We start from the raw sequence: 19,293 nt of genomic DNA, 5'->3' as shown, positions 1-19,293 counted from the left end.
ATGTTGTCAAATTTCTACTAAATTTAGAAGTTTAGATTTTCTTTGAAAAAAAATTATTAAACATAAAGAAACAACTTAAAACGAAATTCAAATTTCTTTCTATTAAAAACAAACTTTCGTATTAAATAGTTATTATTATTACTATTTTTTTTTTTTAAAAAAAAGAGCTGTTCGAGTTTTTTTTTTTTTTGTACAAAAATTAATAAAAACAAAAACAAATGTTTGATTTTTAAATTTGATTCAAAATACGTTTCCTCTTTTATTAAAAATATTTTTGATCATGAAAGGTAAAAACATTAAAATAATCTTAGACTTTCGTTAGCAATGGTGATAATTTCTTTTCTAGATTACTCCAGAAATATTTGCAAAATTTACGCAATTGGTTTTGAAAAAAGTGTCTCATTCGTACAAGGTTATTATTACTATAAATCATTTTAATTGAATAAATCACAATAATTACATCAGTATCAAATGTAACGTATAAAAGATTCATAATCTAACATTTTGAATTTTATATAAATTTAGTTTGGATCTTAAACATATTATTAGTAAAATTTTAAAAAGAATTTACGCAAAACTCAATGTCGTATAGGTAAAAAGAACTCTCTCGAGCTGTGAATTTTAACTGATCCATAACACATGAACAATACTTGACACTTAAGCAAGTAAAAGATTAAAATTAAATTACAAATTGAACATCCAATAAAAAAAACTAAAAAATTATTAAAATATTATTATTAAAAGTTCACATAATAAGATATTGAAATATAATTGTTAATTGGCCAGAGAATAATAATTAAAAAGAACTATCATCTAAAAAAATATTATTTTTTTCTTTCAAATTTAAAATCCCATGAATTTTATTATGATTTTTCTTGAAAGTAAAATTTTAAAAATGGCATACGCCAACAACGAGTCTATATTATCAATTAAAAATAAGAATATAATGTATTGATTATTAAAAAAATTCATTGACAAAATTTCCTAGATATTTTATTAATACTCCTTACATATTTTAACACATTTCTCCTCATTTATTTTGCAAATATTTATTTTAGTACATAAGAAAAATAATAACTTTATATATTTTCCTCCCATATGAAATAAATACATAAAGAACATAATAATATAAGCAATAAATATAACTAGTATAGCGTATACAAATAATAAGTCAACAAAATCTTGGCATTATAATATTACAAGTTTGATGGTAAAGTGAGAATTCAAATTTAATAGTCATAAATAAAACTTAGTAAAATGCGTACCTGTTACAGGGATGGGACTTGGGCTAACGGGACTTGTTCAAACCCTAACCACCATATTCCCAAAGAAACTTACAAAATGACGTAACTTAAAAAGATTCGGGAAAACCCTTCGCCCCGCTGCCTCCCCACTCTTCCCCCCATTCTATGCACTTTCTCTAACTTTTGGGGAAGAGGGGCAAAAAAGAGGGGAGGACGTTTTAGAAAGGACACCTGAACAACTTTCCGTTTTTCCTTTAGAAAAAAAAAATAATAATTTTTTTTTTTTTTTTCCTCGTCTTCTGCAGGTAGTCTGCAAAAATTTTTTTTGGACAATTAGTATAATTGAAGGCGATAGTTTCAAAAAATAACGTATAACATTAAACCTTGCTGAATCCGTACGCAATATCCAAAATCGAAACATGCAGATTGTTTAAAATAAAATATTTTACAACTTCTCTTAAAGCGTCACATAACGCCTGTAACACTAGAAACAAGGTGGCGTGAATTAAGTAATAGCATAAGGAAGTGTAAAACTACCGATTTTATTTTCAGTAATGTAGTTGTACCATAAAAATAAACTTTGTAGTACTGATAGATCTTTAAAAACTTTCATTAAATCAGTATTAATTGATACTGCCGTTAAGTCTTATTACTACCAAGTATTGACCATTTATAATAAAAATTGTAATATTATTCGTATAGGCTTCACTTATAGCCTAAGACAAAATGGAGGGGAAGGTATAGCAGGAGTAGTATAAGAAAATATAAAACAACTTTAATTTTCAGAAATTTAAATACAATGTAGTACTGAATAATCTTTAAAATTACTTTTGCTTCGTGAACAAAGGGCAAATAAGGATCGTAGCTGTAATATGAACTTCAGAGTACGGAACAATTATTAAAATTAATGTAGTTTCATAAGATTTTATAAAATAATATTTAAAATATATTTCACCGTTTTTTTAATTATTTTTTGAATTTCAGTTGCCTTAGTTAAGCAAAAACACGCAAACAACAATAATAAAAACCCATAATTCAAATTCCTGAGATGATAGAATTGGAATAATTTTATTCATTTAGCTTTAGTTCAATGTTTGATGCAGCAGTTATAGTATTAATGAATTAACGAGAAAAAAAAACTTTACGAATCAAAGAAACAATTTATTTTTCCTGTTTTTAAATAAAGTTTGCTAAGTTTAGTCAGTTTAAACAGTTTAGTCTTATTATTTTTTCCACAATTTTTTCTAGATCATCTTTTCAAGAACAGCTTTTCCTCCATGGTTTTTCATAATTCTTCATTGTCTAAAAAAGAAATAAGGATATTTTTTAAAAGCTAATACATTTAAATATATACTTTAACAAATATATTAAGAACACTTTAAATAAATACATTCATTTTTATTTTGATTATTTGTTTCAATTATTTACTGTTGTTTATTAAAAAGTATAGACGAAATCTTTTACAATAGTCATTTAGTGTAAAATGAGAGATAGAGTAGGAAAAAAAAAAGAAGAAAAGGAAAATCACTCATTAAAACAATATTGGAGAATTTTGGGGAAATAATTCTTTCTAAAAAAACAAAGCATGTTGAAGAATGCAAATTCATTAATTTGACAAACTAAAGTATAGTTTAACTTCACACGGAGGACATTTTTTTGTTGTCTATTATTAAATAAAATAGATTTATGAATCTATAAAAAAAACGAACAATTTACTTGTACAAGAGATATATCGAATAGAAAATTCTTTCGAAAAGTGAATATTTAGTGCATCGTTGTTTAATAGAACCGAATTAAATATAAATATCATTTGCTAATCGGAAACCTATGAAGAAACGTTTTCTGAAGATGTAAAACATATAAATAAATGTTACTTTTAATAACAATAGCTAAGAATAAAATGTTGTTTTGTAATAACTACAGTTCACTTATGTATAGATTGCGTGAACTGAAGCTTCTTGACCGATAGTGTAAAAAAATTTTTCGGGTCATTACTTGTATTGCATTAACCTTTTGCTATTGTATTAAATAAATGCATAGTGTCAGAGGAGTCGGAATTGATTTTTGTTAGGCGAATATAATATGCAGAAATATATATAATGTCTTTTTAAGAAAAGGTTGTTACATTTATTGTGAAACCTTATATATCTTTAAGCACAGCTGACCTGAAAATCAGCTGACCTGATGGATGTTTAAAAAATAAAATTCTTTGATCTAAAGCACTCGATTTTTTCCTCAAATCTTAGATTTAAGTCAAAAATACTTTTTATACAGTATAATTTATAAATACATTCTCTTGGCAGTCATTCTTTTTTAAAAGTCTGATCTTATATCATTGATATTTAATTTTTTTTACCCGGCGAAATAATGAAATAAACTATTATATGATAATCAAAATATAGAAGTAAATAATAGACTACATTTATAAATAAATTAACACGAAACTGTAAAGCTTATAACTTTTCATGAGCCGTATGCCAAGTAGTTTTCTGTTTATTAAACACATTTTACCCACTAATTATACATAAATATAGTAACTGCTTAATAAACACATTTTACCCACTAATTATACATAAATATAGTAACTGTTTATTAAACACAGTTTACCCACTAATTATACACAGTGTTAACTGTACCCGTTTAGTTTTATGTTTATTAAGACTTTTTAATTATATATTTTTTCTTTTTAATTTAAATAATTTGTCTTCACAAATTTGAGATTGTTGAATAAAAAAAAAAATTATTTACTTGAATAAAAAAAAAAAATTATTTACTCAGTGATTAGTTTGAAATAATATAATAATTTGAACAATTTTAAATTCGAAATAACATCTTTATTTCTGAAATTTTAAATTAATATTAAGCCTCATTAAAGTTAAATAAAAGCCAAATTGCTTTGATGGTATATTCCTGAGAAACAACACGAATTCCAATTAAACCATTATGGAAACGTCTAGTTCGAACCATCATGAACCATCAAGAATTGTTGGCTCAGGAGAATCAAACTTCTCTTGATGGTTAACCATCATAGTATTAAAGTAACATTTTCCATTATGGAATGATGGAAGTTTATTGGCATATCAAAAACCATGAGCACAGATTACAAAATGTTGGATGATGGTGACCATCAAATGATGTAAGATCATCATGAATCACACTGAAACCAAAATAAACCATCAAGAATTTTGAATTGGGAAATACGATAAAAAGAGCTGTGGTGGCTTAGGGGATAGAGCGCTCACCTCCTAATGAGGTGAACCGGGTTCGAATCCCAGCAATATCTGGTTGATACGAATTACGCAACCGGCTCGTACCGACCACAATGCTGACGTAAAATATCTTCAGTGGTTGACGGATCATAAGTTAGAATCTCCTTGCCGCCTTGCTAATCGGGGCGTATTTTCGTGTTTTTCCTCTCCATGCAACGCAAATCCGGTTAAGTTAAATAAAAAAAGTATTCCACGGAGGCAAATTTCTCCCAGTACTTGATCCAGGAGTTACCTTGTCGTCTGGATTGGGTTCAAAATTACAAGGCTACGGAGTTGAACATTGGTAGTCGTAAACACTAAATTGAATCGGCTGTTTAACGACTGTTATAAAATATAATATAAAATAGCACGACAAAAAGAATTTTAGTTTATTAGGTCTGCAATGTTGCTTAAAGGAAATAGTTTTGACCGGCATTGTTGAAATAAAAGGATAGCTACAGCGCGACATTCTCACCGAGGAAACCCTTTCATTACAAAAGAGAAAACGTAAACACGGAATTGAGTTAAAATTAGGGCAACAGACTAGGTTAAGGGGAAAATTCAGGCCCCTTAAGAAAATAAAAGAAATATTCTTTAAGAAAGCAGAAAGGGAAGGTGGTATAGAGAAGTAGAAAAAAAGTTCCGATTATCGCTACGTCTATGCTTCTAAAAATAGCAACCCCCCCTTTTTTATGAAATGTGTACCCTCTTTGCTTCCTGGATCATACCAGAGTCCCCAACTTTAGCTACTCCCCCCCCCTCGAAAATAGCAAGAAATAGTAACTGCAAAAAGTTAGGGGGAGAGAAAAAAAAACTTGTTTCACACGTTCCAGTACAGTGCAAGAAAAAAAAATGCCCCTTTCACTTTTCTTTTTTTCTACATAAGATTGAAATACATAAAAAAATATATAATGTTGGAGAAAGTGTTTCCCACGTTATATAACCTTGACTCAGATATGAAGGGGGGCGGAAATATAGGATAGTGGATCGTCTGAGAAACCTACTTACCCATATTTAACAATTGAAGGTTACTTTATAGAGGGTGTGCGGTTAACACTTTTAATACTTTCCGTAAAAAATAAATAATATTCACAATGACGCGGAAATTAAAATTAACCTTTTTTTCTTTTCCTTTTTGCTATTGTCATAATGGTATAAACTTCAATTATTATTATTATGGTATAAGATTTATAAACTTTATTATACTATCATAAACTTCATTAGGGGATAGAGCGCTCGCTTTCCAATGAGGTAAACCGGGTTCGATCCCGGCGATGGCTGGTCGATACGAATTCTGCATCCGGCTTGCACCAGCCACAGTGATGTGAAATATCCTCAGTGGTAGACAGGTCATGGGATAGAGTCCCCTTGCCGTCAGGTTAGCCGCGGGAGGTTCTCGTGGTCATCCTCTCCATGTAACGCAAATGCGGGTTAGTTCCATTAGAAAGTCCTCCAAGAAGGCAAATTTCTTCCAATACTTGATCCAGGAGTTATCCAATACTTGATCCAAAAACGTATTTTCTCTGAATAGGCATATTTTTTTCGATAGATTTGGATTTTTGACCCTTAAAATATAAGGGGTAGCCGTAATCTGGGAAATACGGTCCCAATAGTTTGTTCAGGAGGTCGAAAGTTTGAACCCATTAATGTAAATTTAATTCACTCTATCTCGAGAACTTTAAAAGCGAATTGAAAATAATTTTACACACAATTGTAAAATTTATTTATCTGAAAACAACTTCAAGCATGCTATAACTTTTATTAAATATTTATTATTTTTAATTATTTTATTAATAATAGTCGAAAAAATTTAAATCGTAAGGAATTTTTAACAACATTTTAAAGAATGCAAATTAAAATCAGAAAATAAGAAATTTGAGTGAAATCCGTCAAATAATTCCTGATAAATCGAATTCGACAAAAAAAATTTTTTTTATTTAAAATTCAATTCTTAAAAAACTATTCGACCAATTTCGTTCAAAAATTTTATCTTGCAATACAAAGTTACACTCTTAAAAATGATGTAAAATTTTTTATTCCTTGCAATTCAAAAATTTTTCAATTATTATTGAATAAAATAATAAAAATTAATTATTTGCTAAAAGTTACTTTTTGTAAGGGAGTATCCTTGGAGAAACAAATTTTATGATTGTGAGCAGAAGTTTTTCAATTCGCTTAAAATGTTCTCGAGAAATGGGGAAATACGCAATAATTAAAATTAGCATTAAGAAGTCGAAACTTTAGACCGCTTTCCTGACAAAACTATAGGAACCATATTTCCCAGATTGCAGCCACCCCTTATATTTTGAGAGTCAGAAATCCGAATCCGTCGGAAACAAAGGTATGTTTATTCAGAGAAAGTACGTTCGTTTGCCTGATTTTGTAATTTAAAATATTGCCTGCTCTAATTATCATATTTGAGGTTACCTTTCCTTAGCCATCAAGATTGAAAAAAAAAAGTCCGAATCGAAAGAGAGCTACATTAGTAAGGCACTAAAATTTTTTTAAGGCCATCTAGAATAAGGAATCGCAGGAATTACAACATCTTGATATTTTAAACAACTACAGTAACAATAAATTACACTTCAAATATATTATCAGTTAATGAACGGCTTTTTAACAAACAATTAGATTTCTAAGTCTCTAACACATGTTTAAAAAAGCAAATTCGTTTTTAATCATACAATCACGCTCCATCGAGAATATTTTTCTATATTGAATCGCTTTTATGTAAGAGCAGGTGAAATATTCGCCGTATGAATTTTCGCTTTTATGAGATATATTAATGTTTGGTTGTAGTTCGGGTTAATAACATTGTTTCCTAGCATAGCAATGACTAACTAAACTACTAGCTGACTAACTAAACTACAAACTAATTACTAACTCAATTCTACAAACTAAATTATCTTCTTAATTAAATAAGCATTGGACTACCATATTTCACTACCAGTGTTTTATTTCGATAAAAGTAAAAGAGCAAAAGCTAGGCTTAGATATTTTAATTTCCATCATAAATTGCGTCGTAAAAATTATTTGAAAATAAGCTGTGAATAATAAATGGCGACAAGCTTTGTGTGGTTGTAATAGGTACAAAACATATTTTAAAATATTTTTAAAAAAATTAGCAAAATATATTCAGAAAAATTCAGTGCGGTTCAGATTTTGGGATGATTTGGTTAAAAGAAATTCCGTGTATTTTTGGTTTCGGAATTGTTTGCTCTCGAAACACCCCGTATGCTTCTGGTTTCAAGGTGATTATGGGTCAAAAAAATCTCGTGTGTTTTAATTTTAGGACGAACTCTAAATCCCCTGTATTTCTGGTTTTGGAAGCTTCCATAAGTGAGCGCGAACTTATATCTACTTTACATTGCAATCTAATAAACAGATAACAGGTAATATAACTCTTAAATAAACAGATCAGAGCCATGATGACTCAGGAGATAGGGTGTTCGCCTCCCAATGAGCTGCATCGGGTTCGAATCCCCGCTGTGGCTGGTCGATACGAATTCCACATTCGGCTTGCACCGACCGCAGTTGTAGACGGTTCATGAGTTAGAGTTCGTAACGAAATCTCCACGTAACGAAATGCGGGTTAGCTCCATCTAAGAGTCCTCCACGAAAGCAAATTTCTCTCAATACTTGATCCAGGAGTTCCCTTGTCGTCTGGATTGGGTTCAAAATTACAAGGTACATTGGTAGCTGTAAACTCAAATTTCGGTCGGTTGTTCAAGGACGTTTATAAAATTAAGAGATTAATTATTCACCAATAGAAAACAAATAAATTTCTCGTGAATTTACTGATAAACAAAAAAGCAAAGGATTTGAGGTTCCAAAACCACCTCCTGTCGTAAGGAAATCAAATAAACAGACATGATAGATTCAGGGTGAAACGATGAAGATATCAAAGAGACAGGTTAAGGTGAAGTTTTCCAAGCATGCCAAATATGACTGCTTGATTATTGATAGAATGACTTTTCAAAAATAGATCCATCATTTATAAATTATCTAATGTCTGAAGTTCGTCGTCATGTTGTCGAAAGTAAGCTTTTCACACGCCAAAGATTGACATTTCCTCTGAAAGCATCCGAGCATGGACCGCCAAATTATTATCTTCATCGCCAAAAAACAAATCTGAATTTAAAGTAAGCGCAACATTATTTTTTAATCATTATTTGTCTAGAAAATGACATTATACTGGAACTATATTTTTTTTAAACCAATAAGTAACGTTGTTATCAATGTGTAGTTATATGTAATTATTTAAATTAATCGTTAATATGTAGTTATTTAAAATAATCGTATGCACATGCAATTTAATGAGGAATAGTTTAAATTAATTTTGAATTAATAGGTTAACAATGAGCTAGTTGTAATAAAACAAGTAATGTATAAAAAAAAATCAAAGTCAATTCCTACTTAAGTCAATAAAGAAAAATTTTATTTTAGTAACTTTTTATTAAATAATTACAACTTTTTCTCCATATGAAACTAAAGTTAATTCATTACATGTTAGGAAATCGTTTTAATATTTTAGAATATGTTTTGTACCTATAATAACCACACAAAGCTTCCGGCAATTTAAGTATTTCCTATTACTGTAGTTTATTATTTACAGCTAATTTCCAGGTAGTTACTATAGTGCAATTTATGACGGAAAATTAAAATATCTAAGTCTAGCACTTACACCATAATTTATCAACATAAAACACTTGTAGTTCAATAAGGAAATCCATTGCTTTTTAACTAAGAAATTAAATTTCATCGCTATGCAAGGAAAGAATGTTGTTAACCTAAACTGCAAACAAACATTAATATCTGAATATTTTGGTTGAAAAATCTTATAAAAGCGAAAATTCATATAGCAAATATTTCACCTGTCTAAGCTATATAATATTGAAAAATAATCTCGATGTAGTGTGATTGTATGATTTAAAACGAATAGGCCTTTTTAAACATAATGTGTTCATATGTTAGTGAGAGAGTTAAAAATCGCTAATTAGTTGTTAAAAAGCCGTACATTAACTGATAATTTCTTTGAAGCGTAATTTTTTGTTACTGTAGTAGATAAAAATAGAATTCATGAACTAGCATATTATTAGTCGTTTTTTTTTCTTCCGTGAATGAGAATCTTTTCCTTGATTGAGAATCTTGAGAATCTTCCGTGAATCTTAAACATTTTGGTACCTGAAACTCAAGTTAACTTATTTTCTCTGAAATTTTGGATATTATAATTAATTTCCCTGCTTTTTTCCAGATTGATCAATTTCTCATAGTTCTGTGGCCATCCGAATAATTGGTTAGCTTAAAAAATAACATTAAGAGGACAACTACTAATTGATAGCAAGTCTGCTAATTGAAAGGCAAAAAATAGATGAGAATACGGTTACGATTGTTAATCTAACAAAAATGACTGATAAGTGATTAGATGATTTATGATTGGACAGCTAATAAAAAAAATACTATCAAGGTGCGAAAATATACAATAAGGGCTTATAAGCAGATTATTTAAACCTTTTTTAATAGAAATTTTAAAACTGATATTTAATGTATGATGAACTTAATGTTTTATAAGCCTGAGAACTCATTAAAATTAGAAGTGATTACTTGATAAGTTTTAAAATTTATGAGAAGAGATTTCCTGAAAAGTAATTTCCTGAGAACTGATTAATATTATAAAAAAGTGGTGAAGCTTTTGTGTATTGAGCGTTCATGAACTAATAAAGAGATTATTTGCCGATGTAGATTTAATGTATATTGATAGGCTGAATGTTACATAAGCTTCAGAACTGATTAAAATTATGATAAACGATGTGCGAGAGCTTATCAAAATTATGAGCTATGATATATAAAGTGTTGATGCATTAATGGAGAATATATTTGCCAACATAGATTTAATAAATGATGATCAGCTTAACATTTATAGGCCTGACAACTTATTATAATTATGAGAAGTGTTTATCTGAGAATTGATTAAAATTATGAGAAATGATGGAGCTTTGATATATAAAGTGTTCATGCAATAATAGAGAGAGTAATTGTCAACTTATGAAATTATGAAAAGTGATATGAGAACTGATTAAATTTTAAGTAGTTACCTGAGAACTAATTAAAACTGATGATATGTGATTAAGTTTTGATATAGAACATACAAAGCATTCATTCACTAAGGGAGAGAGATTTTATGTATGGTAATGAACCTAATGTTTTATAGGCTCGAAAAATTATGTGTGAGAACTGATTAAAATTATGAGAAATGAAGTGCCAGAACTGATTAAAATTTTGAGAAATGATGTGCTAGAACTGACTATAATTATAATAAGTGATTGCCAGAGAATTGATTCAATAATGAGAAGTAATTAAACACATTTCGAATGTTTCGCTATTTTTTTGCGAAATTATATTAAGTTTGATTTTTTCCCCACATAATTATTCGATTGATTGCTATTGAGCTTTGCGTGACTGTGAGTGAAGTTTTGATATTTTGTTGGGAGGTTTTCATTCAAGCTAATCATTCACTCATGCTATGGTAATAAATATCATTTCACAACAGGATGGGAGGGCCCCCCTCCATATAAAAGAAACAAAACAAATTATTCCAATATTAAGACTGTTTTTTTTTATTCCATTCCGACTAAGGGTGTGATTAATGTTTTTTCATCACGCTTTTTCGCTTTATTTTGATCATTTTTCGTGGCATAGCATGCCGCCGCAAAGAAACCTGAGAGAATATTTTTAATTTGTTTCATTCATTAGGAACACATGAAAATGTCTGCACGACATTTCTTATAAATACTAAACTGAAGTAAACGGACGTTCGATAAAAATTTAATGTTTACTGTATTGTAACAAATCTTTATCTAAAATGTAACTTTGACTGTTGACTTTTAGATACTTTTCACCATGGTTTATTTTTATAAATTACTATTTTAAGTAAGAGGGAAAATATATAGTTAGGTTTTTAGTGTTTCAAGGCGATTGCATGGTGGAGGTAAAATCAGAAATTAGAATTTTCTGCAAGTTTTTAATGAATATGAATAAAATCATTTTTATCTGCATTTCATATTATCAACAAGTATCCATCCGGTATTTTAGTAATTTGAAAGCAAACGTCAGAAACAAAAATAATCTGGCGTTTTTTTTTTTGGAATAAATTAATGAATTTTCATATTAAAATGAAAAACAAAGCAATAATAATTTTTAAATCGATTCAAATAATAAAATGAGTAAAATCATGCACAATGCAGAAATAAATAAATAAGTAAACTAAAATAATCGAAACAATTTAAATAACTTTTGACCTAACGATAGGATCTTCACGTTTTAGGACTCAATTTTAATGACTTGAGGGGGTGACCTCAAATTTTCTAATTAATTAGTACACAGACGACATTTTAAGTACGACTCAAATACGTACTTTCTTTGAATAAACATGCCTCTTTTTTGACTGATTTGAATTCCGTTTAAATTATGTGGTGTCTACACATTGGGACAGTAACTTATGCTGTACCATGGAACCTATTTTAAGGTGCACCATAAGCATGATTTTTAATAATTTTAGTTTCTTTTGCAACAAAAGAATCAATCTTTTGCAATCTTTTCAAATACAGCAAATGTTATATTCTACTAGTTTAATTCAGTTGAAAGTGTTATTGCAATATTTTAATCGCTTATTTTAATTTACGTATTATGAATTTGAAAGCAGTGAAATTGTTTTCTAACATAAGATTTGGATGCATGCATTTTTAGTTTAATCATTTAATTTTCTCATTTCTAGAACAATTCCTTTCTAAGTACCATCACCAAATAAATTTCATTAGTTTGAAGTAATTTTCAATAAAGTTTCTAATTTGTTAATAAAAGGCAAGGAATTTCCACTGACAGTAAATTTCGTCTAGTAAAATGCTGCGTTTTGAATCATATTGTTACATTTTTTCCAAATTTGAGAGTTTGTGTCTTTGTGCTATAGATTGGAATATTACAATAGCTCGAAGATGGCACATGAAAACTATTCGGATATTGAGACACTTGACTCTCTATAAATGGATTCTCCTCCTCCCCCCAACAAAAAAAGAACAATTTGACCCTAAGGCTTCAATCGAACAAATGCCATTTCAGTGCAGAAAGAACATGGAGTATACAGGCATGAAGTGCTAAATGAATTGGAGCCTATCTTTCTTATTCTTATGATTATTATGACTTAATGATGAGCCGCGATGGCTCAGGGGATAAAGAGTTCGACCTCAATTAAGGTGAACCGGGTTCGGATCCCAGAGATGACTGGTTGATACGAATTCATTGGTATCTGGCTATCATGGCCATCTGGCTAACCATGTGAGGTTTTCGTGGTTTACCTCTTCATGTAACGCAAATGAGGATTAGTTCCATCAAAAATCCTCCACGGCGGCAAGTTTCTCCCAATACTTGAGCCAGAAGTTCCCTTGTCTTCTGGATTGGGTTCAAAATTATAAGGCTACGGAGTTGAATATTAGTAGTAGTAGTCGTAAACCCGAAAAACTGGGTCGGTTGCTCAACGACTATTATAAAATTATGTCTTAATGATATGTGGATGATAATGGGACCATTGAAACTTCACAGCAAGCTTATTTTAAATTAATATTTTGTCATAACTAAATAGTACCTTCAAAACTGAAATTTCCTGCCCCCGGTTAGAAACATTTATAAAAAATTTAAGTTTTCGTTATTCTTCCACCATCCCTTAGAGTAAGAATATTTTATTATTAAACTAAGGATACGACTTACGAGCGTAGTATGTGACACTATAGAATCTATCATTCTTGTCGTAATAAATTCTAGAAACAATTATATAGTCAAAAGGTTCATTTTCGCTCCCTTAATAACAATCCCACATTCGTTAGTTTAATAAAAAAAAATCAAACTGAGAACTTCAATTCTTTGATTTAAACATCTACAATATATATGTTACTGTGAATAACTGAAATAGGTGATTGTTGACTTCCACCCGTGAATGTCGACAATCACATAGTCGCTTTGGTAAATGTCCGAAATATATACTAGTGCCACTACCCGGTATACATTTGACCGGTACTCCAAACACTGATGTTTCTCCTAATCTATCCTTAGCAGATATAAAAATAACGAATAAATATAATAATATCAACGAATAAATTAATATCAAATCGGATATAACAAATACTTCTGACATTCACCAAAGCGACTATGTGNGTAGATGTTTTCCCGGGGGTGGCTACGAGTTATACGTTTCCAAGTTAATAACTATCTTTAAATGTATAATTTCTAATTTAAATGGCTGACAAATTATTTTTTTCTTAATCCATTTGTGTCGTTAAAAAGATATTATAAAATAGTTATGTGTATTTGAAAAATATATTATGAGAATATACGAGATAATATATTATGAGAGTATTTGAAAATACATCATGTGTATTTGAACATTTTATTTAGATTGAAAATCTGACAATAATTTAAATTAAAAATTAATGCATGAAATGTGTCCCAAGGTACAACCATCACTTAATTTCCTCCAATTTCTTCACAAGGTTAAAAATACCCTTTGCTGTGCTACAAATTCACGAAGGAAAATAAGAGGCTAAAAAAAGTTAAAAAAACAAATGCATTTTTAATGGTTGTTCCATTACGTAACTTTATCAATTGAGCCACACTTTCCCCATTACATATATATATTTGTGATAGGTATATATCAAATATAACTCTGGGCTTATATACAATTGAAGCTAATAGTTCTGACTGTGCACTTCTTCATCAAGAAAATTGCGGCCAGTTTTGTGACATAAAAAAGATAGACAAGAAAAATAGTTGAAAGAACGTCACGGGACCCTACAATTTCATTTTTTTTTTATTCACTTCCTTGATTGGGGCAATTGAAAAAAAAAATGATACATTGACAGAAAAAGCGGTCCTTTTATTGTGCTGTCCACTTAATGATAGACCAAAAGATAATCTTTTATAAGATATTACGTTTTTTTTGTGTATTATTATGTGTATTATTTATTGCGCACTATTTTTATGCGTTGTTAACAATTTTAGAATAACAGTAGTTTTTCTATTATTTGATAGTATAACAAGAAATACTAAAAAAAAAATTTTTTTAAAGTCAATTCTTTCTTAGGTCAAGAAAAAAAAATTATATTTCAGTTATTTTTTATTTAATAATTAAAATTTTTTATCCCATATTAAACTAAAATTAATTAAATTTAATTTATGAATTAATATTCGAAAAAAATCATTCACTACAAGTTTAAAAAAATGTATTTGAACTTGAGAGGACGAATAAAAAGTATTTTATTAACGATTGAAAATTTGAACAAGATATGGGGAAAGTGTGGAACTAATAAAAGGAATTGAAAAACAGGAAACTTCGACCACAACCTCTATTAGATAATCTTATGTTTAAATATTTGAAAATTTTTTAAATGTATATTTTCTAACAGAAAATAGATATTGTTGATTTTGCTTCAAAATTTTCCAATTACTAAAAAAACAAAGGAACAAATAATAAAGTTTGAAACTGCCCTGTTAATGGACATGCATAATTTTGTTTTTCAAATATTGATTTTTAGCTTTATATTCATACTTGTGCATAGATTGATGTGAATTAAACATTATAATCAAAAACATTAGTCATCATTATTACAATAATCATAATATAATTTTTTAAACTTTCTTATAATAAATGTATATTTAATTAGAACAATTATGCAATTTTTTTTTCAATATTCATAAACTTATGATAGCTGAAATATTTAGACTCGTGAGTTACATATTTTTAAATTTTTATTTTTATTTCAAGAGCAATAATTACTGACAAAATGTTCTAAATTATTTTAGATTTGAAGATTTATTTGATGCTTTTTAATCAACATTTCGCTAAAAAATATTTTGCAGATGTAAGCGAAATTCAAATACTTTTAAATTATTTAAGCTCAAGAGTCAACAAGAGTTCCCAATTTCCAGAAGCCAGAACCAATTCATAAGAGCAAGCATTTTACGGAATAGAAAGTGGTATAGGCAAAATGTAGGAAAGGGGGTCACGTGTCCCAATAATATTCCGAGAGATTTTGTTATTAAAATTGCTATTATTATGTAATTTATGAATATTTTCGTGATTATCGTTAGTAGTTGCAGAATTTGCCTGAAAAAAATTTTAATTTTCCAGAAGTTGGAGAAAAAAAAAAGCAACACTGTATTAAAAGATAGGGAGCCAGCTACAATTTTTCAGGCACCAGTGACCAGTTGTAGACCCTAGCTGAGGTACATATCAAACTACATATTATTACAGTTTTCGAAGGAAAAAAATAATAGCTTAGTTTTAAAAAATATCTAAAACGCAGCCTCCATAAATATTCGCCCACAACAAAACAGAAGGACCTGGAAATAATTTCAAATTTTTCAGACGTTGGAAAAGAAAGCAAAAACTGTACTAAAAAATTGGGTGCCAGCTACAATTTCTTAAGGTACCTGGATTTGAAGACCCCGGCTTAGGTACATATCAAGCTACATTTTGTTACAGCTTTCGAAGGAAAAAAAATAGTAGCTTATCTTTAAAAATATCTAAACCGCATTACTTATAAATATTCTCATACAACGAAACAGAACTTGAAGAAAAAAGTCTAATTTTTCAGATGTTGGAAGGAAAAAAAAGCAAAACTGTACTGAAAATTTGGGTGCCAGCTACAATTTTTTAAGCTCCCGAGACTTGCAGATCTCAGATTGGGTAAATATCAAGCTACATTTTATTTCAGTTATGAAGAAAAAAAATAGCGTAGCTTTAAAAATGTCTAAACTGCAGCCTCAATAAATATTCGCCCACAACTAAATGGAAGGACAATTTTGACAGTGTGTCCCAAAGAGAACTTGATTTATAATTCATTCATTGTAATTCATAAGAAAGGAATTCATATCAACTGCGGGGCGTTATTACGCCAAGGACATTCCTTCAATGGCTAGACAACTCACATTTTTTTGTCTTCTTCTACTTGCGTCTGAGAGACAAAATAAAAGTCTCCTACACTGAAAGCTCTTTTTTTTTATGGAAGCAACAACGTTAAATTTAAATGCGAATAACCTCATTTATGCGGAGTTTATGGATACGTGAGCATTGGGGTTTATTGAAATTATTAGACAAATTCATACAGTTAATGGCCAGGTCACAATTCACCTGTAATACTTCGCAATACAGTCGACGCTTGATACAACGACCTCTTTCGAAAGGGACGTTTTAATGCGAGGTCGTTATACAGCGAGTGCACATAAATACAAAATGGTAAACTCGAATATCCAGGATAAAAATGTACGAGGTCATGGTCACTCTTCCTTCAGAGTGTTTCACATTTAATGTGAAAGTTTATTTTATTTTATAACGGTCGTTGAACAGTAGACCCAATTTTTGGCTTTACGACTACTAATGTTCAACTCCGTAGCCTTGTAATTTTGAACCCAATCCAGAAGACAAGGGAACTCCTGGATCAAGTACTGGGAGAAATTTGCCTTCGTGGAGGACTTTTTCTTTGGTGGAACTAACCCGCATTCGCGTTACATGGAGAGGAAGATCACGAGAATCTCCCACGGTTAGCCTGTCGGCAAAGAGACTCTAACCCATGATCCGTCTACCACTGAGGATATTTTACGTCAGCACTGTGGTCGGTGCAAGCCGGATGCGGAATTCGTATAGAGCAGCCATCGCCGGGATCGAACCTCGGTTCACCTCATTGGAAGCCGAACGCTTTATTCCCTGAGCCATCGCTGCTCTAATGTGAAATTTAATGTGAATGAAGGGGAAAAAAGCTACTAAATTTCTGTCTATATAATAAAATGGGGGGTATTTCTGTATCGTATCGTGATCTACCGCTCGTCAAGGGGCCAAATAAATTTTTAATTTGAACATCTAAATAAAAATTTATAAAAAACACGTAGATGTTTTCCCGGGGGTGGCTACGAGTTATACGTTTCCAATTGGTCACTTTCTGTGATGTTTTTTTCCCCTCACGGGCTGCTGCCTGAAAGTTGTCAAGACTTCATGAAAATTCTGCCACAGTACTGGAATCTCCCCTTGAAATCAACGGTTCAACGCTGAATGCTTAAATAACATTGCATCCATGGAATCGAAAACTGTACCATATGTGTCGGTCGTTATGATGTATGGGTTGTTATGTAATGAAAGATTGAGAAAAGAGCGTAAACTGTATTTTGATTTTCAAAAAACCTCTGTATGAAGACTTTTTACTTTAAAAAAAATGTAAACAATTGAAACGCAGAACGAAACGACAAAAAATTCTCGAAATCGAAATGTATCTCGATTCAAAGATAAAAGCATTATGATAAATGTATTCATAATATTTAAAGGGTAAAGAAATTGTATTTACAAAAAATTAATAAAATTATTCATTTACAATTTCCGAGAAAAATGTAAGATTACTTAAATGTCACTCTCCTGACCTGTCCAAAGTATTTTCTTAAATTTATTTAAACATTTTTACACCGAAATTTCGATATTTAAAGTATATTAAACTATCTTAACAAAAATGTGTAAAATAATATTTTTAACACATTTAAAAGTTTATCTCAAGGCTTTCATGTCACTCTTGGCGAAAGAAATTTTTCTATAATTTTAAGATAAAACGAGTGAATTTTTAGTCCTGCCTATTGCAAACCTGTTTATTCTCACCATTCTAATGAACTGACAAAATACTTTACCTGACGTTTTTATTATAGATTTGAAGTTATAAGCTGAGGCATGTAACAGATTCTATCATGTGCAACGTTTTTATTAGATGTGAAAAGATTTTTTTTTTGTTAATACATGCTAATTGTAATAATGATTCCAGTGAAAGTATTTTCGCAAACCTAAATAAGTCTTTAGTACTTTGCAGCAGGTATAATTTTTTTTAAAAATTTCACATTCCTGGCATGCAAAGATTTCACTCTCCCGGCATTTTTTTTAAGCCAAAAAATTAAGTAATTATCCAATATGGTTAAAGTGAGTTTCATTTTTTCAATTCCTACTATTATTTCACACTCTCCCTATTATCTTGGTCAATTTCTCATAAGTTAATAAAATACTTTTTATTCATCCACTCAAGTACAAATACGTTTTTTTTAAACTTGCAGCGTATGACACGTGATGTTAATACAGTTTTCTCAAATATTAATTCATTCATTAAATAGGGATGAGCGAAAAATGAAGTGGAATTTCCTGATGGGTTGAGTGTTAGTCACTGTTTTAAATTTTATTATAAGTGATTCAGTTTTGCACATATTTTAACAATAACATCAGTGATAATTTCTAACCTATAGCTCCATTTGAACAAAAAAATAGTTTATTGCTCACATTTAAATATTTAATTATTTTATAGTCGCTGTGTCAGATAAATTCAACGAAGAACATGACGTGGTAGCACGCGTGGTCAACGTCACCAAATTTATAATTTTACTAGGAGGCTCCGCCCCCTGCTCGCTAACGCTCGCCAACCCCCGAGAATTGCTACGCAATCCTGTGTGGTTCACGCCGTGAACCATGGCTCGCTGCGCTCGCTCGCCAATGAACACAATTTTCTAGCACAAAGACATAATATATTATCATCAAAGACATAGTATTTTATCATCAAAGACATAGTATTGTACTTATGTAGATGAATTCTACCAATGTTCTTATTGGCTTTTAAAAAAGTATATTAGCTATTTAGATTGTACATGGTGAAAAAATCAAAACATTAGCTAAATAAGAAACATATTAGCAAAATAAATTATCAAATATTGCTTCACTAATATTCTGCATTTTAAAG

General features: G+C 29.9%; 1 long non-coding RNA gene across 2 annotated transcripts in view; it reads right to left on the bottom strand.

Moving 5' to 3' along the window:
- Positions 1-2,384: 2,384 nt before the first annotated feature.
- LOC107451852 (uncharacterized) overlaps positions 2,385-19,293 on the bottom strand; it is a 224,645-nt gene continuing 207,736 nt past the window's right edge. For both annotated transcript variants that reach the window (XR_011636684.1, XR_006225411.2), the window contains exon 8: positions 2,385-2,546. This is a non-coding gene — a long non-coding RNA (uncharacterized lncRNA). The remainder of the gene's footprint in view (positions 2,547-19,293) is intronic.

This window comes from Parasteatoda tepidariorum, chromosome 4 (genome assembly GCF_043381705.1).
Source record: "Parasteatoda tepidariorum isolate YZ-2023 chromosome 4, CAS_Ptep_4.0, whole genome shotgun sequence".
Classification (NCBI taxonomy): domain Eukaryota; kingdom Metazoa; phylum Arthropoda; class Arachnida; order Araneae; family Theridiidae; genus Parasteatoda; species Parasteatoda tepidariorum.
The sequence above is the reverse complement of the archived record's forward strand: the minus strand, read 5'-3'. Positions and strand labels throughout refer to the sequence as shown.